Source organism: Myodes glareolus, chromosome 8 (genome assembly GCF_982192425.1).
Source record: "Myodes glareolus chromosome 8, mMyoGla1.1, whole genome shotgun sequence".
Taxonomy (NCBI): domain Eukaryota; kingdom Metazoa; phylum Chordata; class Mammalia; order Rodentia; family Cricetidae; genus Myodes; species Myodes glareolus.
The window spans coordinates 49,259,442-49,283,762 of record NC_142033.1 but is presented as its reverse complement, the minus strand read 5'-3'; positions in this window follow the sequence as shown (position 1 = coordinate 49,283,762).

The following is a 24,321-nucleotide window of genomic DNA, read 5'->3' as shown; positions in this document are numbered from 1 at the left end:
TCTTCTCCTTTTTCAATCCCTATTATTCTTAGATTTGGTTTTTTTATTGTGTCCCAGATTTCTTGAATGTTTTGTGATGAGAATTTGTTGGATTTGCTGTTTTCTTTGATCAGAGCATTTATTTTCTCTATGGAATCTTCAGAATCTGAGATTCGTTCTTCCATCTCTTGTATTCTATTGGTTATGCTTGATTCTGTAGTCTCTGTTTGTTTACCTAGATTTTCCTTATCCAGCTGGCCCTTGGTTTGTGTTTTCTTCATTGCCTCCATTTCATTCCTGGCTTCTGCCGTGGGCCAGGAGCAAACTCACCCATCCTCCAATGGATGTCTGCTAGAAGATCAGTGCCCCTTTCTGGCCAGGAATGTCTCTGAGCTGACACAGGATCTACCTGTCCTCAGACAGGCTATTGAAACAGAGGAACTGCCTCCTGCCGGATTGCACCCACAGCCCAGGTCCAGAGCGCAAGGCAGCTGAGCTGGGGAGAACTTATGGCCCCAGGGGGAAGGGAGGAAGAGAGGAAGGTGTACCTGGATGAAAGCTGGGATGGGGGGCGGGAGAGCTCCACAGGGTGGAGCCACCACTGCAGGGTGACCAGGGAGTCAAGGGGGTCGGGGAAGGTCTAAACATTTTCTATTAAATTAATTTCCACTCCACCAATTGAAATCTTTACCAGACACTGTTATTACCATTGACAGCGTTTGGTTGGCTAGGTTATAGGCCCTAAGAAAGATCTAATATCATTTTTTAACTAAAGGAATATTTTATTAATATAAATTTTAATGACTTACTATTACACTCATTAATTAGTACATCTCTTTGTTCTTAACAGAGATTCTTCTTTTTCCTTAGAATCTTCAGTAACACAGAGTCCAATCACTGTACAGAGGAGAAAAGACTAGGGTATTCTCAGCTCTAAAAGGGCTAACTGTACACATGCTTGGCCCTATGCCTCAGGGATAATTACAGAACAGGGGACAAAAAAGTATAAGAGCAAGAAAACATAGGTGTGTATGTGAAAATTATGTTTGCTTAACACAAAACGGGAAGTTGCGTGAATGAACTCATAGCCCATATATAACAACATGAATAAGACCTCAGCAAATTCAACACAGAAAATATTCTAGCATAGAATGAAGAAGCAATCATAAACTTCCATGCTTAACTGAGAAACTTTTGGAAATAGATAGTTGCTAGAAGAAAGAGAAATATTTTTTTAAATGTAAAACTTAACTCTAGTAACATTTCTTCCAACAATCATACACCTACTCCTACGAGGCCATACCTTCTAAAAGTGACACTCTTTATGAGCCTATGGGAGCCATTTTCATTCAGACCACTACATTCCACTCCCTGACTTTCATAGACTTGTATTCATAGCCTAATACAAAACTGCAATCCATCCAACTCAAAAGTCACCAAAGTGTATAATAGTATCAACATTATTTAAATGTCCAAAGTCTCTTCAGAGACTCAGGCAATCTCTTTATTAAAATTTCCTGTAAAATCAAAATCAATAGGCAGATGTTATGGGATATACATTATCATTCCAAAAGGGAAGAAAGACAAGTGAGGAAATACTGGACCAAAGCAGAATGAAAAACAGCTTGGCAAACTACAAATTGTACATCTCCTTGTCTGATGTCAGAGCACTCCAGATCTCCACCCCCATTTAGCCTTGTTGACTGCAATGCACTCTCTTCCTTGGGGAGATTCCACATTGTTTCTACAGCTTTCTGTGGGATCTGCAAGGCAATAAGTCTTCACTTTTACAGGTTCACGCAATGGCTTTTCTGGGTCTCCATATAGAAACATCCCTGCCACTGCCAAGCCTCAGCATGTTTACTTAGTCTCCAAGGGCAATTCTACAACCCCTTGCTTATATCCCTGACTCTAAAGCTAGAACCATTTGGCCAAAACTGCCAAGTTCTCTTGCTTGCTAGGACTGCAACATGGGCCCCTCATCCACATACATTTTTACCAGTTATCTGTTTTTGATGGTTCCCTTCCCTACCTAAGCTTGGCTATCCTGGAACTTCCTTTGGAGGTCTTTTTGTTCTTGAACTCAGAGATCCATCTTAATCTGCCCTCCAAGTCATGAATTTAAAGGCATGTATCACCATCCTTCATCCTTTTTTTTAATTACTTTTCACAAGTTGAAAGCTTAGCTGGGTAGGATCAACTGATGTCACCACTCCCTTTATTCTACCTAATATCAGACTTTTCCTTAATCTGTTTATCTCATTGAACACAGTACATACCTTTATTAAACTTTCTGGTTCCTCTTTTCTCCTCAAACAATACACTTTTTATATTTCTTTGGTCAGCTTCCTTCTGTTAATTATAGATCTCCACAAGACAGGCTACAAATAAGCACTTGACACAAGTTCACATTAGGCTGTTAGGAAATCTTCTCTGCTAATACTGTTAATAAAAAACTCTTCAGTTTACCTTCAGACAGACATTTTGGAGAAGCCACTTTCTTCACAATATCACAGTTACATATCTAGGCCACATACTACGACTTTTCTCCTGTGAAACATCTCAAGCCAGACACAACAGTTCAAATCACTCTCAGAACTATTGCCTTCCATGATCCAACTAGAATAGCTCATCAAGCCCCACTTAAAATATCTGATAGTTTTTCTACTCCAAAGTCCCAGAATGTTCCATATTACTCGAAACTATGGTCCAGTCTAGCACAGGAATATACCAACTTCAGTTTTATTTAATATTCTATTGCTATGAAGAGGCACCATGGCCATGCCAACTCCTCTAAAGGAAAACATTTAACTAGTGCTGGCTTACTCTTCAGAGGTTTAGACCATTTTTATAATGGTGAGAAGCATGGCAGCTTGAAGGCAGATAAGGTGCTGACAATGTAACAAAGAGTTCTACATCTAGATCTGGAGGTAGCAGGAAGTGATGGTGACACTGAGAATGACTTGAGCTTCCTCAAAAACAGCCTCCAGTGACATACTTCATCCAATAAGGCCACACCTACTCCAATAGGGCCAAACTTCCTGATAGTATCACTCCCTATGGGCCTATACAGGCTATTTTGTTTCAGATCACCACAGAGGCTTATTTGGGTTACCATTCTTGAGTCTGGGCATTCCAGTAGATTGGCAGTGACATATTGTCATCTGGTTAAGAACTTCTTGTTGTATCATTCCATGTTTGAGGTTATCATATGGTATGACAAGCAACTATGAGAATTTCTACAGTAACAAAGTCACTTGGAATAAATGATCACTCCATTAATCTCTGCAGGGCCTTCTGTTCATACAATCACCCCACAGATGACCCAACTCTCAATGCAACTACAGTCAAGAGTAAGATTTCACCACATAAATTTAAGAAAGAAGCCTAAACCTCAGAAAATAGGTTTTTTTTTTTTGGTGGGAGGTTTAGTACTGGAGTATCCTAGAAAAAACATTTCCTTAAGAAGAATATTAATAGAAATTAATACTTTGTGAAATAAGTTTGAGGTTAATGGCTACAGAAATTGTAACAGAATCAAATTTAGGAATTTTGTTAAAAGCCAGCTGCAGAACTGAAGAAACTCTTTTATCATCTTTCATGCAGCTGTTTTCACAGATGTCTGCATGATTATCCCTGGCAGTCAGCAAAGCAGATGTGAAAGAAAACAGAAGGTCCTTGTTAGACCACCTCTACATCCACTGTCTTCTTCATGTGATGTCAAAGTATGGTTGCATTGGCAACTGATGTCTGCAGAGTTGGGATATTAGTAATGAAGTTCATAGGCAGGATAAATAAGCAGGATCAGTCCATGATTTGATATTTGGTTCCATGATCCAGAAAATGGCAGAATAATCTGTTTCAATCCAGCCAGTGTGGCTTAATTGTACTTAAAATTTAGACTGATATTTTGGACAATGAAGAAGCAAAACAAAAACACATAAAAGTACAAATGCTGAGGTTCTACTGCTAAAGATACAAAGTAAAAATGCAAATACCTCAAGATTTACAAGTTAACACAATGAGAGCAACATGAAATAACTACCAGTGGATGAGCAAAATGTGGAAGTAACTGGATCCTAGCAAATTTTAAAACTAAGTTAATTTTTCTGCTACTTTAACTGCTGCAATTCAGTTAGATGTGTAGGTGGGGTCAGCTGTGTACTGATATCCTCAAACTATACCCATTCCTGGAAAGATTAACAGGGCCTACCTGAGTGGCTGTTTCTGCCAATTGTGTGTGACACTAACCCCTTTTCACACCTTGAGACAGACAGGGATGCTGGGATGAAGTCTGTCTTGAGCTTTGTTCCATCATTTCTATTCTCTTGGCAGCATTGTTTGAGTTCTGAAGAATGAAGGTTGTTTTCCTGATATTCACATGTTTTCTATCTATGTTAGCAACATCTGAGGGATTAGTTCTTTGAGAGTAGACCAAAGTGCCTGTACTTATTTAATAAATATTTATTAAATTAATGAGTGTGTCATAATGTGTGTTTTTCGAGATGGAGACTCACTATGTATCCCCAGTTGACTCAGAATTCATTATGTGGACCAAGTTCAAATTCACAGAGATTCAACTACCTTTGTCTCCTGGGTAGTCTTCAGATTTTCGGGCTGGAATTATTGTCATGAAGATAACTGTTTTTCTTTTCCAAATATCTTTCTCTCTTTCCCCCCCCCCCCCTCTCTCTCTCACACACACACACACACACACACACACACGCACATTTTTAAAACCTTTGATGGCAGGATATTTGCTAACTCAACCATAGCAGGATATTCTAGAGCAGTTTTTTAAATTCTCAATTGACACTAGAGGTCAATTGCACTTCAGGAGAAGTTGTCCTCTTAACTTTGAACTCTAGATTGAGTAAGAATTAGCCATGGGAAGAAGTGATTTAATACAAGCTACAGTTACCTAAAACAAAAATCGGGAAGGGGAGGCAGAAAGCAAAGAGGGCATGCTTGTGGGTGAGGTGTCACATTTCCATATTAAATGAAAAATAGAAAAGGAGAGGGGGTCCAGAGACAATACTCCTGCTGTAGTCAGGAGCCAAATCACAAAGTGCCACTTATGCCTTGTACAAATAACAAAAATAAAAAAGGAGCTAGGAACAGCATAAACCAGGGAAATTAATTGTACTAAATGTGATAAAGATAAGAGTATATATTTTGGAAAACAGTGAAAAAGCAAAAGTAGAACATATGGATGACAGGAATATAAACACAGGAAAATAGTTAGAAACTTCATGTTCAATAGAGAGTAAAGGAAAGATAGAAATCAGTGCCTTTGAGAAGTATGATGAACTCATTTGGTTGGTTCATTTAAAAGTTGAAAGATTCTGAGGCAATGATAAAAAATAGAGTTGGAGAAACAGGGCAGAAGGAGATAACTGAGAAAGAAGGAATTGGAGAAAGAATAGGCTTGGATAAATTACGTTTAGTTATAACATAGTTTTACTGAAAGTTTCTAGTGATACAATTTACTTCTACATTCTGATGTCACATTAAGCATGAAAACATGAGTTATTGCCTGCATGTATGCATCATTCAAAGAAAATCAGCCTTAGTATACCAGCTCTATTAAAGAAAAGCAGAAAAATGCAGAAAAGGACTGAAATCCTTGAAGACTCACTTCTTTAATGGCGCAAAAGAGAAAGGCAAATCCATGAAAGAACACAAAAAAACGTGAGACATGTCTACTCTTCTTTGGAAACAAATAAAAGTAAGTGGTTCAGATAAAAATGAGCTGACAGTAGATAAAGACTAAGCATTATCTCAAAGTAAATGCAAACATAGTATTATTGATTGCAGGTAACTACTCTAAATGAACATTAATTTTCTGGCATAATGTACATTTTTTTCATAATGTACATTTTAATTTTAGCTAAAGTATCATAATTAATTATATGAATGCCACAGTGGTATTTTAATTACAAATAAACATTAGATTATTGATTAATTTTTATTAACATAATTCAATAGCATCATTTGTATGAACTGTATACATTAGATATAAATCTAAAAGGCATGTGAACAAATTGAATAAAACAGTTTTAATGGTATGATTTTCTCTTGATTGAGTTATTTTGTGTATTTAATGGGATACTAAGTTTAGGTGTCCAGAAATTTAAGTACTTTGTAATTCCTGCAAAAATAATGATCCTACATATTATGGTATACTGTATAAACATTGAATTTGAGTCCTATCTAACTCCAAGAAAATGGTGTCTTCCAGACACAACAGAATTGATACACATAGGAGCTCACAGAGTGTGCCAGTACCCACAAGGCATGCTCAAGTCCAAACTAGATAAAATTTGGAATTGGAAGTGAGAACAAAGTTCCATTTTTTTCCTTTAGGCACATCCCAGACACACCTTCATTTTCACTGATTGTAGTCACTTAATTAATACAAAGTTTTTATCTATGGGAATGGCCCTGCCCTTATAACCTCTCTGCGTGATCTTATGTACCTTCTACTGAACTGAAAATGTTCTGCTACAGAATTGTTAGAACAAAGCAGGAAAGTTGAATCTTGAAAGAAAGGAGAAAGAAGTTCAAATCCAAGTTAGGAGAAAACAAAAAGAAGACTTGTCTTCTGTAAAGAAGAACTTCTAGCTACAGTTAGCTCTGGGCATACAACAAGCAATGTGTGTAACATTAGTATTAAAGTGGTGAACACAACTACTTTCCTTCCAAAAGGCTCTTTGTCACTGATAGTTCTCAGGGGAGAGAAAATTTGGATTTCCCAATGCTGACCCTGGGTATGTCAAATACAACAGGGTTGGTCTCATGTTCAGGAACAGTTGGTTAACACAAAATAGACCTGTGCCTTTTGGGGGAAATTTGTGTGCTTGCGTGGGAATGCGCATGCGTGTGTGCGTGTGTTCATGTGTGTGTGTGTGTGTGTGTGTGTGTGTGTGCATGCACGTGTGAATGTGTGTTGGAGAGAGAGAAGGAATATCAAATTGAGTCAGGTGTGGGAAGAAGCTGAAAGGAGTTGAAGAAGGAGAAAGAATATGATGAAATATATTGTATGAAACAGCTTTTAAATAAAATTAATAAAATAAGATAAATATCTGTTATTGTGATTGTTCCTAGTTTGTCACTGGGTTATTGATAATTCAAATAATACCTCATTCCTTCTAATAGTCATATTATAGAGAATCTCGTTCTTGTTTTTGATTTGGTATAGCTAGATGCTAGCTTAAACAAGTTTTATTTTTTTATTTTTCCATATATTATATTTTGATCATATTCTTTCTGCTCCCCAAAGTTCTCTGAATTCCTCCTCATCTTGACAACGAATAACAGCTATTACAGACCCTTTGAAAAGGGACTCAGAATGATGCAACTTATTCCTGGTACTTGGGGTTTTACTTGGTATCCTATATTGTGTAGTTGGGGGCATTATCTACCCCTTAGATGATAACTGCATTTAAATTATATATATATATATATATATATATATATATATATATATATATATATGTTTCCATATGGCTTTTTAAAAGGCCTTTAGCGCTAGTTATCCTTTTCCATATTCCCTTCGGTACCTACACCCGTATCCCTTCCATTTCATCCTCTTATTGCAGTTACCACTTAATTCCTTTATAACCAACCCTATGCCCTATTTCCCCTTGCTTCAAAGGTCTTCTCCTCCATCATGGTCCCTTATTAGTTATTTAATCCCTTTTGACATTCTAAATAAAACACATATGTAAATCTTAAAAACTAATGCTCAAATAGAGGGAATGTTTTTTTTTCCTTAGCTCTGAGCTACCTCACTCAAAATGGTTGTCTCTAATCCATCTACTTACCTTCAAATTTCATGATTTCATTTATCACACATCTGAATAATATTCCAATGTATAAATGGACAACTTTTTCATTATCTGTTCATCAGTTGGTAGACATTAAGGCTGTATCCAATTTCTGTCTACTGTGAATAGAGTAACAAGGAACATAGATGAGTAAGTATCTCTGGAATAAGATGTAGAGCCCTTTGGGTATATGCCTTGGAGTGTTATAGCTAGATATTGTGGTAGATCTACTTTATCTATTTTGGGGCGGGGGTTCATTAACTATGTTTAATAATAATGCACTTAAGATGTCCCAAATATTCTCAGGTTACACATGTAGTTAATAGACATTCAATAAGACACAGATAGAGAGCTTCAGCACTCCCTTGTAGGATATATATCCTTGTAGGGATAAGCAGGAAACAAGTACTTTCACTTCTGAAATTCAAAAAATGGTTGTTTATATCTGATATCACTTTAATCAATTTTAACTGAATTAAAAAAAAAAGAAGAGTGAAAAACAAAACCACTGTCTACTGTATGTTTCAACCCACTGTCTTTATAAGTGTTATCAAGGCAAAAAATGGTGTAATCATGAAAACTTGAGATTATAGGCTCAATTATATATGTAGTCATTAGATACTGTTTTGCTAAAAATAGAAATACTAAAAATCTTTATGAACTTATGTTCAAGAAAGGTCTCCTCACAGGTAAAATCTGCTAATTATTTGTGGAATTTGTGTCATTTGCTCATTCACATACAATAATAAATATTCTGGCAACTTGGCTGAAAATTATGCCTAATTTAGAGTCATTTGGAAAGAAAAGGAATGTAACAGAAAAAAGAATCTTTTTCTTTCTCTGAACCTTTTCTTTTGTTCATATAAACTTTATAGAATGAGATTCTTTCTTCCAAAGCACCCTTCAATACTATTTTTTGCTCTATGCTGCCTTTTGCCTGAGCTTTGACTTTCATTTATAACATCCTGAAGTTACTTTTAGAAGTTGAAATTAAAACTGGGATTTGGACATTAGGTGAACTGGCATCTTTCCTAGTTGCAGTTTGCATTTTTTGAATTATATAGCACAAAATGTTAGTATTAATCCGATATTTAAACAGATATTTACTCAAAAAACAACAATATTCTTCCCCTCACTCAGAAAAGCAGGCAGTTTATGTATAGCTTTGAGAAGTAAGTCCAAACACAGTAAGATAAGTTATAAATTTGATTTTACAAGCCCTATTTATTAGCCCTGAGAATTTATATTTTACTTATTACATTATGTTTTCCATTAGTATTATCTACAGTCTTATAAGAAAGATATGCAATAACAGTAATAATTTTAGTTTTATTTTGTTTTCTACATGGGGAGATATTTACATTTAACATTGGGAAGATGAACAGCATCAATAGATTTTGAGATCTTGGCATAACAACAAAGAAGATTTTAAGTGTTAGAGAGTCTCCAACTTGACATAAGTTTGACCGATCTTCTAGACTAATCAACCATCAAACAGACTATATGAGTCACGAACTAATCTACCTAGTCTTATTAGAGATGTACCGTTAGCATTTTAATAGAAAGCTAGAATTTGATACTTTGAAACATATATTAGTAGTTTGGTCTGAGGTGTCTAGTAGCTTTTTAACAATTGTTCCAAATTTGTCTCTTATGATATCACAAGAGAATTAATACAGAATGTTTCAAGGAAGGAAAATAGAGAATCTCTTACAGTTGTTCTTTCAACATTTCATTCAAATCCTGATTAGCAATAAGAAAAGTGATACATTTTTAAAAATTTAAACACCTTAAAGAAGCAACCAAAAAAATTTCCTATAGCTACCTTTGTAGCAGGAACAAGTGGGCCTGCTTTTTGTCCTGGCTGCCCAGCTAGCTTACACCCAAAATAATCATACAGAAACTATATTCATTTAAACACTTCCTGGCCCGTTATCTCTAGCCTCTTATTGGCTAACTCTCACATATTAGTTTAACCCATTTCCAGTAATGTGTATAATCATGTGACTGTGGCTTACCAGCAAGATTGTAACCTATGTCTGTCTCATGCCGGAGATTCATGGTGTCTGCCTACCTCTGCTCTTCTTCTCAGCATCCAGTTCTGTCTTTCCCACCTACCTAAGTTTCTGCCCTAACAAAAGGCCAAGGCAGTTTCTTTATTTAACCAATGAAATCAACACAAATACAGAAGGACCTCCTATACCATACCTTCAAAACCTTTAAATGATTTGTAAGTATATGGTGTTTTTAATAAAATCTGTTTCAGTTGGGCACGGTGGTACATGCTTTTAATCATAGCATTCAGAAGGCAGAGGGAGACAAATCTCTATGACTTTGAGGACAGCCTAGTGTGCAAAGAGAGCTCCAGGATGGCCAGAACTATTACTCAGAGAAACACTGCATCAAATGTGTGTGTGTGTGTGTGTGTGTGTGTGTGTGTGTGTTCAGTTCTATATCTAATTGAAAAACATCATAGAAACCCAAAGTCCATAGAATCTCACAAAGTCCCATGTAACTATTGTGGACTATTATCTAACTAGGCAAAGATGTGTTACATTTGTTTCTGCTGTCTTTGTTAACTATGTAAAGATATGCAACATTTGTTTCTCCTTGTCTGACTAAGGCAAATGATTTGTCTAATTAAAGCTGAATGACCAAAGCTGGTCAAAAGAGGGATAGCCAGGGCTGACAGGCAGAGAGAATATGGGCTCAATAAGAAAGGAGAGAAGAACGAAGAGAATAAAATGAGGCAGAAAGAGGTATACACCTGTGGACAGAAATCATGCAACATCCAGACAGACAGAAGAAGCAGGGAAAATAAGATACACAGAAGGAAAGAGAAAGAGCCCTGAGGCAAAGATAACTGAAGAGAAATAGGTTAAGTTATAAGAACTAACAAGAAATGAGCATAAGATAAAGACAAGCATTCATAACTAACATTAAGTCTCCATGTCATGATTTGTGAGCTGGTTGGTTAGTCCCCCAAAAAGTCCTGCTACAATAAACATATTCTTGCTAAATGTCTGACATTTGTTCAGTTTGCTTTTCACCTCTTTGCTCTCACTTGTTTTGATCTTGGTAATCTTTGCTGAATTTGTTACTGTGCTCTTTCCAGTAATAATTTATTCATACTTCTTAGGTCTATTCTTCAATATAACTCCAGGATACATAATTTTCCTCTTCTCCACAAACATGTTCAACCAACTCTGAGGTGAGAAACTCTTACATTGTGTTGTAGTAGAGTCTAATTTCTTTTCCATTCCATGCCCAGAATTATTTTCAGTTTACATGTCTTACTTATTTCTCTTATAATACAGTTATTGAACAGAATTATGAGGTTCATTATGGCAATGTCATACAAGTCTCTTATGTAGCTTCAGTGAATCCAACACCCACCCCATTTTCTTTTCTCTGTTTCAGTCCCCCTATACTCTAATTTCTTCTTGAAACTGAGGACAGAAAAGGTAACATCTTATTCAATATTTTTTTTCTTAAAGTGCTGAACCAAGTGAGAGACCAGGAGTGAATGCCTAGCAGAGTTCGAAGAAAATGGCTAAATGAATAAACTTAAAAGTTAGTATTTAAATTGGTGATATGCACAGGACTCAGAAAAATAGTTTCATTTAAATAGAATTTTCAAATAAAAAAGGCTTTTGGTATGGCAGAATTGTCTGTATTCTGTCAATAATATTTTAAATAAACAATGATTGGCCAATAGCCAGGCAGAAAGTATAGGTGGGAAAACCAGACAAGAAGTAGAGGTGGGGCAATGAGAACAGGAGTATTCTGGGTAGAAGGAAGCTCTTTCCCCAGTCCTGCCCAGATGACAGAAAAAGCAAGATGTGACCTGTCCCGCTGAAAAAGGTACTGAGCCATGTGGCTAGTATATATTAGAATAATGGGCTAATATAAGTTATAAGAGCAAATAGTATAGGCAAAACAACCAGAGAGGAAGTAGATGCAGGGCAATAAGAACAGGAGTATTCTGGGAAGAAGGAAGCTCTTTCCCCAGTCCTGCCCAGATCACAGAAGAAGCAGGATGTGACCTGCCCTGCTGAGCTGTGTGGCTAACATATACTAGAATGATGGGTTAATCTAAGTTATAAGAGCTAATATGAAGCCTGAGCTAATGGGCCAATCCATTTATAAGTTATGGAGACCTCTGTGTGATTTTCTTTGGGACTTGCTCACTGTGAGAACTGGGCAGGACAGAAACCCCAACTAGCAGGCCCTCATGTTACAAGCTTTGATAAAATTAAAGATAAGCTAAAGAGAAAATTTATTCCAAATCCTCCCCCAAATATAAATTAAAATTATTTTACATTATTTCTGGTAAAATATTACACCACATTAAATTTCTCATGGAAACAAAACTCTTACAGGTGCCTTCATTTTATCCTTATGGAATCATAAGTTCCACATTTTCCTTGTAGTTAATTCCTTCCTATACAGGTTATACACATGACATTCTATTGTTAAGTTTTACTTTTCCTAAAATTGTAAAATACATTTGAAAATCTATTGTTATGTTTTATTTTTTTAATTTGTAAAAATAAACTTTTTGTATTTTTTTCCAGAGATCTTGAGGTCTAGAAAGGGAAAAATAAATTTGCATTTTAAAAATGAGATTCAACAAGGACCTGACCTTAAGAACATCACAATATGTTTCCAGATTTCTTGTTGCGGTTTGTTGAATTGTTTTGTTTTCTTCTGCCTCTAACAGTCCTTTGGATTTTAAGAGTGATTTTTCTACTTATTTGCAATTGTTAAAGTAATTTAACAAGTAATGTTTACCTGAGAAATTTTTATATTCATTTTTACCTAACAACAACAGTTTCCCCTTCCTCCCTCTTCCTACTTCCACACCCATCCACTCCTCAGAAAGTGTAAAGCCTCCCATGAGGAGGCAACAAAACCTGACTCATTAAGTTGAGGCAGGGTCAAGACCCTCCCCTTTGAATCAAGGCTGAGCAAGGTATCCCATTACAGAAAATGGAGCACAAAATGCCAATATATACACCAGATACAGGTCCTGGTACCACTGCCAGGGGTCTCAAAAACAGGCAAAGCCACACAACTGTCCAAAGCGGAGAGGACTTAGTTTGGCCCTATGCAAGTTCCCAAACTGTCAGTCTAGAGTCCATGAAATTCCACAACTCCCGTTAGCTGTCTCTGTAGGTTTCTCCAATATGATCTTGATCCCCACTTTGCTCATGGTATCATTCCTCCCTCTCTTCAACTGGATGCTCAGCTTTGTGCTTAACTGTGAATCTGCATCTGCTTCCATCAGTTACTGGATGAAGGTTCTATAATGATAAGGTAATCAACAATCTGATTACAGGGGAATGTCAGTTCAGGGTTCCTCTGCACTATTACTAAGAGTCTTAGTTGGGGTCATAGTTGTGGGGTCCTGGGAATTTCCCTAGCCCCAGGTTCCTTCCTAACCCTACGTGGCTCCCACTATCAAGATGTCTCTTTCATTGCTCTCCCTCTCCGTTCCTCCCCCAACCTGACCATCCTGTTTCCTCGGTTTCCCATTCTTCATCACTTCCCTTTTACTGCCCCCTCCCCAGTTTACCCAGGTGCTCTCATTTATTTCCTCTTAACAGGGTAATATATGTATCTCTCTTAGAGTCCTCCTTGTTACCTAGCTCCTGGGGAGCTGAGGATTGTAGCCTGGTTATCCTTTGCTTTACATCTAGTATCTACTTATGAGTGAGTACATACTGTGTTTGTCTTTCTGGGTCTGAGTTACCTCACTCAGTATGTTTTATTCTACTTCCATCCATTTGCCTGTCAATTTCATTATGTCATTTTTTTACATCTGAGTAATACTCCATTGTGTTCATAAATCACATTTTCTTTATCAAATTTTTAGCTGAGAGGTATCTAGTGAATCTTTAAGAAATGGAACTTCATTTAGAAACAACGGATGCATTTCTACCTATCACATTAAAACAATAATGAGGTATAATACAATATCTACTAGAATTGTTATTATCAAAAAGATAAATAAAAGAAAATATTGGACAGGATATGGGGAAAAGTGCATATTGCTGCATTGTTAGTGAGAATGTAAATTAGTGTAACTATATTGGAAAACAACGTGGAGTGTCCTCATGTGAAGAAATATAGAATTACCATGTGATCCAGCAATTCAACTCCAGAATATACATTTCCAAAGATGATATTAGACATTGTTAAAAAAGGTGTTTTCTTACTCTCATCTCTGTCCTTCCTCCATCTTGACTATGTCGTAATCTCAAGTTCTCTTTCCCCTTCCTCTTCTCCACTCATCTTCCCCTTCCACCCTGCCTTCTCCCCCAACCCCAATGCTCCCAATTTTGCCAGGTGGTCTTGTCTATTTCTCCGTTCCAGGTGGATCTATATATTTTTCTTAGGGTTGAAGGAGCCATTATAGAGCTAACAAGAAGCCTGGAACAAGAAAAATTCCCAGGAATCCACAATGATGACCCCAGTTAAAACCCTAAACAATAGAGGAGAGGGTGCCAGAACTGGCCTTGACCTGTAGTCAGACTGATAAATGTCTTAAATATCACCACAGAACCTTGATCCAGCAACTGATGAAAACAGAGGCAGAGAACCACAGCAGAACATGGAATTGGGCTCCCAAAGTCCAACTGAAGAGTGGGAGCAATGAGAATTTGAGTAAAGAGATCAAGACCATGATAGGAACACCCACTGAAACAGTTTGCCTGAGATAATGGAAGCTCACCAATTCGAGCCGGACAGGGACAGAATCAGCATAGGTCCAAATTTGTCCCTCTGAATGTGTTTGACAGTTGCATGGCTGGAGCAGACTAAGGGGCCACAGGCAGTGGCATCAGGATTTATCCCTCTTGCTTGTACTGGCTTTTTGGGAACCTATTCTCTTTGGATGGATACTTTGCTCAGCCTAGATATAATAGAGAGGGCTTTGGACCTTACTCAAAGCAATGTGCCTTACCTTCTCTGTGGGGTGATGAGGGGTGGGGTGGGGGTAGAAGTTGCTGTGGAGGGTATGGGAGGAGGGAAAAGAGTGGGAACTTAGATTGCTATGTATAATTTTAAAAAGATACTTTGTTTTCTTTTTTAAAACATAAAAATAAAATTTAAAAAAATGTCCATGTTCATTTTGTCATTATTCATAATACTCAAAGTAGTTTAAACATCTTAAGTGCTTTTCAATGGATAGGTAGAAGTAGAAATTAGGTATAGGTGTATATACATGTTTATATATACATAAACACTGACTTAACAAATGTGACAGCAGTGTACAGTCCTTAGAAAGAAAGGCATTCTTTTATTTGACCACTGTGAATGTATCTGAAGAATAATTGTTAATGATAGGGAAAGGGATTGTGTTTATTTTGGTCAAAGATTATAAAATTTTAGTTAAATAGGTGAATTAATTAATGAGTTCTTGAACTGCTTGGTAGTCAAAAATAATGAATGCTTCAAAATTGCTTAAACACATGAACATACCAAGAGAGTACAAGAGATTTTAGTCAGCCTTACCACAATGAAAGATAAGATGATAACAGGTTATTAATCCTGATATAATTTTCTACTATATGTAATATATCATTTAAGTGTATATAAATATCACAATTGTCCAAATATCCATATATATGGGTGTGATGGTTTGAATGGAAATGGCCCCAATAAACTCATAAGTAGTGGTACCATTAGGAAGTGTGGCTTTGATGGAGGAAGTTCATCACTTGGGGGCGGGCTTTGAGGTCTTAAATGCCTTTAAAGGTCAAGCAAGGTCTAGTGGACATACACTTTCTGCTTCCTAATGATCTAGAAGTAGAACTCTCAGCTCCTTTTCAAGAACCCTGTCTGACCACATGCTGCCCTGCCTCCTGCCATGAAAATAATGGACTACTCCAAAACTGTAAGCCAGTTCCAAAGAAATGTTTCCTTTATAAGGGTTGCCATGCTCATGGTGTCCCTTCACAGCAATAAAACCCTAACTAAGACAGTGAATATCTGTGATGGTTAGTCTGAGGTCAGTTTAAAACAAGCTAGAGTCATTTGGAAAGATATGATTTCAATTGAGAAGTTGCCCTCGCAGGACTGACCTATGTTTGAACCTCTGGGCCACTTTCTTCATTCCTGATTGATGTGGGAGTTCCTAGCTCAATATTGGCAGTTACACTATTGAACAGATGGTCATGAATATTATTTTAAAAAAATTAGACTGGTCAAGTCATGGGACACAAATTATAAGCAGCACTCCTCCATGGCTTCTTCTTTATTCTCTGTCTCCAGGCAGCTACCCTGCTTGAATTTCTGTCCTGACTTCCCTTGATGAAAGGCTCTTACCTGGAAGTGTAAGATGAAATAAATCTGTCCCCTTCCAAGTCGCTTTTGATCAGCATTTATCACAGAAATAGAACCGTAACTACTCCGGTTATAATAACATCAGAATGGATGTGCATTGCTGGGATTTTAGGAGGAACACATGAAATAAGGTAAGACCACTATGTGGTATTGCTGGGGATAAATATAAAAGAATCTGATATAAATTGTGGTGTCTAGGGTCATGTAAAGAAGGGAATATGAGAGAATGAGTGCAGAGACATGGGAAAATGTTACAGGAGTCCTGAAGCTGATTTTCACTGAAGTTTTTCAGTAGATACTTTGCAACACTCTCCTCCTGCCACCCAATGTAGAATGCAGGTTATCATAAATTCGATACTGTAGCTCTACATTTCTCATTCCCCATGACTTCATCAAAAAGACAAACGTGTGCTGCTCTTTTATAGAGATCTGATTGCAAGCAAACTGATAATTTTCAGACACCTACAATTATCCATAACAATTTCCCAATTCATCTGTGTAATTTTCCTGCTTCCCTGCCTACAAAGACATAATTACATGGACACAGTGTGTAAAACCTAGTTCTGTTTCAGTTCTAGAGTATATGTGCCTCTGCTGCTCTAAGTTCCACTCTCTGCTTCTTCATTCTCTTCTCATAGCCATACCTGACACCTGCAGCAGCAATCTCATTGTCTAACAGTTATGAACTTTGATGCTTTTTTTCTTTTCTTCATTTCTCACTTGTTTGACCAGTCCTGAAATTCGGCTTCCCTGTTATTTATCAGCAAAGAAGAAAAGGTTGATGAAAGAAATATTCAGGAGGTAGAGATAGGGTAGACCAAAGAGACATTGTGAAGGACATGGGGTATTTTCTTCCATATTGCAGTTGCAAGACAAATATTGAAAAGGAAAACAATGAAAACACATTTTCCATCTTTTTTGTCATACGGTTAAGAAAAAATCTTTAATAGAATAAAATCAGTGAAATAATAAAATCAGAAAACAGCAAAAATCAGTAAAACAGGAAACTATTCTAGGGTCAACAAGTTGGCTCAGTGGATAAGAGGGCTTGCTTGCTACACAACCTAATCATTTGAGTTTGAGTGTCAGGACCCTTATGGTTAGAAGAAAGAACTGACTTAGAAATTGTCCTCTAACCACTACATGCATGACACATGAGCATACAGCTAAAAGCCTGCATGTACACACACACACACACACACACACACACACACAATGTTAAAAAGTCTATCATATGAACCATTGGCAGAAACACAGTGAAATAATTTTCATGAGTATTGGAAACCATTAGGAAAGTGTGTGTATAAAACAAAAGTAGCAATTCTAAACTGAGAGTAGATCTTTCATGTGACCCAACTATACTACTTCTGAGCGCAGGACTGAAGGACTTGACACCCTATTTAAGGGACAATTACTCCATTGTCTTCATTGTTACTAAATTCACAATAGCACTGAAATATGGATAATGAAAACATGGTACATATGCACGAGGGCATACCATTCATCTATATAGAAAAATTAAATATTGCAATTTTCCCAACAAGACAAGGTTGTATGGAGTGCCAAAACCTAGACTCAGAGGGAAAATATTCACATGTTCTTCATCAGCTGAGGCTCCTAGCTACAAATCTTTAGATGTGGATTTATATTCTGAAGTAATTGCAGAAAGTAGGAAGGTAAAAGAGAACCATTGCCAGGTTAGGGAGATGCAGAAGCACTGAAGCAGGAACAGCAGGGTATAAGTGATCAACAGGGTTGACAGGAAATATGGGGTGGTGCTCTAATTAGGGAACGGGGAGGAAAAGTAATACAGAAGGACTTAGGAGGGTGAAAGAACAATAATTTTGTCAGAAAAAGTAACAAATACTACTATTTGCCTAAAAATTATATAATACAGAAGGTATGTGAATAAACATATGTGTTTAGTTTAAATGAAATTTCCCATTTGGATTGGCAAAGCTTCCTCAAAGAGTCAAAGAAAATAACAAAAAACCTAACACCATGCATGAGAAGGTCTATTTTGAGTTGTTGGTCTGAGTAGTCCAAAAGACTCCCAAAATATTAAGGCTATTGCAGTCATGTCTGTTTGCCCACACTTCTCACAGGTGGAAGGTAAGTCTCTATTTCTAAAGTTGCTATTCATGTCAGACATATGGCCCATAGGACTCTGAGCTGGAACTCTTCTGAAATCCTCCTCCATGAGGACAAAATTTCTTGATAACAGAAAGCACCATGCAGATTTTCCAAATGAGATTGGAAACCAACAGTCCCATGTAGCTGAGATGCCTATGAACCACAACCAAACCATGGCTTGATAATCCTCACCTTGCAGTAGTGGCATGCATACTTTGCTGAAAACCAGCAGCACTCTGGTTTTCTGTACTCATGACCTGTTCAATAAGAGGAAAACCATACTTGGAGCTTAAAATTTAGGCAACTACCAGAGGTGGTGAAGTCATTGACCTTGGAAGGGAACTTAAAATTGATACTTTACTAAAGCAGCAGCATCATTAACCACATTCTAAATATTTGTCCTTATATCCACCGATAAATGTAATTCTTACCATTCACCAAGGAAACTCTTTTGGCAACATACAGGGATCATTTCAGAAAATCTCAACTAATCAAAATGCAGAGCTTTGGAGCCCAATTCTAACTGATACATCAGCCATACAAATTCCACAATGAAGAATCAGGAATCATTACAGAATAAGAAAATGCAAGATCCAGGATTAATGTGTTTACTGTTATAGACTGTGTCTCCTAGCAATGTCAAAGCTGCGTCCATAAACTCTCATCAACACAACTGTTCAAACATGAGCAGAAAGGAGAGCAACTCTTCATCGACAAGACAAAGTAGATGGGTGAAAGCCAACAAGGCCTCAATTCTACACAAAAACTATAGTGAACTAAGGATTGCCGAGAGTTAGAGAAATCACCTTCCCCAAGGAAGAATATACAAATTGGGCAGACCAGTGACAAATGGTCTGTCCTAAAGAGATATATAGAAATAACATTATAAATACCAAAAAGTTTGATCTTACACATGTACATAAACATATTCTAAAATGTGCCTGTGCATGCAGGTGTATGCACACATGCATATGTCTGTCGGTCTGTCTGTCCGTTCATCTGTGTATATATGAAACATCAATTAATAGAAAAATATGCCATTAATTTGAAGGAGAGCATGAAGGGGTTATGAAAGGGTTTGGAAGAAGAAAGAGGTGTGATATAATTATATTATAATCTCAAAAAGGAAATTTAAAGAAAATCTTAACGTAGCTTTTATTTTGTATGTTTTTCTCTTACATTTGATTATTATGGTATAACATTGGTTTTATAGTTCAAAAACAATGCAGAAAAGAATGCACCTGCTATATTAGAAAGCTAATTAAGAACAAGGAAAATGATGACTATTTTGCATTTCATTAGCAAGAAGTTTTTCCATAAAACAAAAATATTTACCTTTCTTCAACACAGGTAACTTTCAATATTCCTGGTTTTGTATAAGATGTATGCCATTTCAAAAAGACAGTTTTTACTATCCTTGCTCATTTTTATCTTATATGAAAAAACTTTATCTTTAAAACTGTACTGATAATATTAGTTGACTATCACTGTCCTCTTATCTCTTGTAAAGCACATTTTCCTCAAATTGCAGCCTTTTATCTGCAGAACTGAATACTTAGCATCCCTCCTACAAGCAGAGTAAATTCGATGAGGTTCATAGCAGAGATTTTATATGGTATTCTAGTGGAATCTTTTAAAGATATTACTAAGTAATCTTGGCTCAAAGAATTCTTGGACGATGCTAGCACCTTTACCCCATCTTTGTTATAAAGGAGGACCCAATCAACCATCTTTGTCTACAAGGCTGTACCTCACCAGCCACCTTTTTCTATAAGGAAATATTAATGTAGAATAAATAAAATGCTCATATCTATTATTTAATAATCCACATATTTCATATATTAAAACTGAACTTAAGTGTATTGAAAACAAAGTTATTGCTCAATCTTAGAAAACATTATAACTCTGACTTTAAGCAATTTTGAAACTAAATTGCCAGTAATAATGGAAGACAAAAAAAGTGCTGGTAATGATGGGTTTAACATAGATACAGTCAAGTTAAAATGCATCTAATATAAAATGGAAAAGATATTATGGATTTCTGTGCATATACATATATATATGCCTGTATGTGTAAATATATGTATATACATGCAGAGTGAGAGATTGAAAGCACTTTAAATATGGAGAATCATAAATGAACAGGACATATCCAATCAGCTAGATTTGGGGCATGAACCTACTTCACCTGCCTTACTCCCATTTGCCTAGTTTTGCACACAATTTTGTGTGAGTGGATACTGGCCCACAATGGTTTTAATCATATACATACATTCATATGACAACTTCTCATCTTGAAGACTGACAAGCATTTCATGAACAGAAGCATGCATTTGAATGCTCTTCCATGACCATCCCATCCCTGTCTTTAAGTACTCTATTCTTGTCCTAATGTTGTCTGCAGACACAGATCTACTTTAGCATCTAGTCTCAGTGTACATCATTATACCACCCTACTCTTGTCAAACTACTATTTAATCATAGCCAGAACTATTCTCCTGCACAGTTTATCTTTTAAAGAATACTCGATAAATAGAATTGCACTATATATATATTATTTTGCTTATTCAATGATATATATTGAATATAATATTCAATATATATGAATTCATAGTATATTAAAGCATAAGCATCACACATTTATACTCTATAGTGCTTAAATTTACTTAAAAATTAGCATTTCTTCCTGGAATAGTTTGTACACATTTGTGGGAAATAAATTATTTTCTTACAAAGCAAAAGTAATACATTTACATCCTATAATGTATATGGTAGTCTAACTTCATTGTTTATTTGTCTATATTTCTATAAACTTCTAAAACTTTTGTCAAATTTTACTTTTCAAAATGAGATGTCTTTTTAATGTTGACAAATAGAGTTCCATGAAAAAATAGGCTGCGTAAAGAAGAGAGGTTGGTTAATATTTCTTAAAAAAGTGATTGGTCAGAATATTGAATGTTTGAATAGTGACAATGGTAGTGACATCTGAAGCTGTGTAGCTTGCGTTCTCCCTCATCAGACATGAACATATCTTTCATAGATACAAGAAGGTTGTGTTCTATTAATCTTCATTTTACTGCATTAAAAACTAACATACCAGACTCTATAATAATTAACTCAAGGAAATTTAAAAAGAAATACTGCCCCTACTGTATTTCTTTCTAAAAGAAATCACAGTGAACTTTTGAAAAAATGTGTCAATATAAGTTAACGTGAATAGCTAATATAAAATAATTTATAATCACCTATGAAAAGGTATTTCTATTGTAATAAAATAAAACTTAATTCCATATTTTTCATGAAAATATTTGAAGAATAACAAAAGCATTTTATCTCAAAAAACATTTAATTACGCTTTTCTATAATTTCAAAATGAGGCTATCCAAACCAAAAAGAATTTGCTTTGTGATTTTACTACTACCTAGTAATTTTATAGATAATTAAGTGTCATATTTATTAGAAACTGTGTCATTTCTAGAAATTAGTGAATATTTTGGTGTTCTGTTTTGATTAGAATAAGTGTGATTTTCTTGTACAAACTTGTGAATGATTTTCCCAGCCCAAGGCTTAGACAGCAACATATACTCCCTAGAAAACAACATCATTGAACAAAATAACTTTGTGTGAACTATACAGCAAATCTGAATTGAGAGACATTAAAAATTGCAATACAAATAATGCAGTTTTCCTTCTCATAAGCACATAAACAGAAGAAATTCTATTGACACCCTGCATCTTTGGCTTCCCTTCTCTAATAATGGCCAAGAGAGTCTGCTTCCTGGCAGTTAATGCATTCTAAAAAACCAAAGTTTGAAGGGTATGCTGATAGTGACTTTAAGGAACATACTACAGATTTTAAATACCAAGACAGACATGGTTCTTAAAATATTCTTTATTTAAGACTAATACAAATAGAAATGTAAAGTCAAAAATTTTAGCTCAAAATAAAAAAAGGTTGCTATATGGAAATGCGTCCTCATAATACTCTTACATGTGTTAAGTTTAAAGTGCTTCATAGTGGATCCTCACAATTATGGGTAGACAGGAAGCACAAATTAAACTCAGTAAGCATTTAAAAAAGAGAAAGTGAAATACTGGAAGATGAGAGGATGGGGTGAATTTGGGAGGCGTTAGGAAGATGAGAGAAAATTAATATGATTAAAATCCATCATGTACAAAGAAGAAATTCTCAAATGATTAATAAATTGTTAGATTATGAACCTTTGTGTGTTATCTGGCCAATAACTAGTAATGAGGTATATCATTCCCTCTACTGTGATTTTGATTTAGTAGCCAGTGTCTTCTAGAAAGCATCGTCAGAGATTGAAATGTCCCTCTTTAGTCTTCCCTAAGCCAGAATATGCTGTTATTTGTATTTATGATGATGACTATTCTGACTGGAGTTTGGTAAACACTTGTTTACATTTCTCTGGGACTATGAGAAATAGCCCCACTTTTTCCAGTGTCTCTATCTTATTTTGATAGTTTTCTGTTCATTATATAGTTCAATTGAGTAGTTTATAGTTTTTTGCTTAATTTTTTTTTTGGTTCTGTGTATGATCAACACACCAATCATCTGTAGCATAAGGAGCAAAGATTTTCTTATATTCTCTGGACTTTCTGTCTATTTCAGCTTTCTTTGTTGTGAAAAAAATCTTACCTTTTGTTAAGATCTCAGTTTATGTGAGATTTCAGGTTCTGACTGTTGGTTTGTTTCTTATGCTACTGGAGTCTTATTCAGAAAGTCCTCACTTTCGTCTATCACTTGAAGCCATCTCTTTACTTTTTTTCTCTAGCAATTTCATAGCATCATTTCTTATGCTGAGGTCCATGATCCTCTTGGAATTGATTTTGTGCATAATGAGACTAACATGAGTTATTGTCATTTTCCTTGGTTCTCCAAGGACATAGTGAGACCCTATTGCTGAAGACACCACACAATTTGATACAAAGACCAAAAAAACTAATCTCAAGCTGATCAGAAAACATTTTATAGTGCTAGACAGTGCTATGAAAGCCGCTAACTATATAAAAGATCTAATCCTGTGCTGAGCCCTGCACATTTCAATACTAACCTCTCAGACAAGTTATACCTATTGATTCAATAGTGAAATGACCAACATATCAGTCACTGCACCTATTGACATGATAGTGGCATGACTATTGTGTGTTAACTAATCTCTTTCTAACTAGATAGAAAGCCTGTACTGTGGTGTGTATTATAATCCTGGTCAGTCCCAGCTCATGACTGGGGTGACCAGAGTCCCTAGTGTAAAACATGTTACTGTTATTTTGCTAAATGTCATGAAGCCAAGTGTCTACTTAATATTTATGTTTATACAATGGACCCAAGAAGCCATCAGCCTTGTTAAGAAAAGCCTTTATTTTGCATATGTCAAACATCAATATAGGCATGCATAATTAATAAAAACACTGAGAATATGACTGGGTGTTCAGCCGTAAATGGAACATTGATATTAACTTGCACTACCACCAAGGCTGTGGGAATATCTTGGAAGAAGGAAAGGAAGGAACCCAAGAGCTATAGGATGGAGAGGAGTGCTTCAAACTGTTGCATTTGGACATAACATAGATATTATAATCATGAACTCACTGCAGTTTTGATAACTGGCCCATGACCTATACCAGATCAAAGCCAGTCAAAATTCTGGCATTCAAGAGGTTGAAGTTCTCCAGTTCCCATCACATATTGAATAACTCTTGGTAGTAGACAGTCAATGGGGTGGAAAGAAAAATTCTTTTTGGAAAAATATGGCTGTGATAATTTTCTTATGTTTAGTAGATGGTCCTGCACACATGTATATGGGCAGTAATGGCTGAACTTACTGGGTTAAAAGAAATGAAAAATAAAAATAATCCAAAATTTGGAGGTGTGTGCTGAGGTAGGAATGGGGAGAGTGAAAGCGGCAAATTGGGATAGATATAACACATTTCACTGTATGCATGTATAAAATTATCAATAATAAGGAATCATTTGGAAATTACACTTTTCTAGAACAAAGAACTTCAT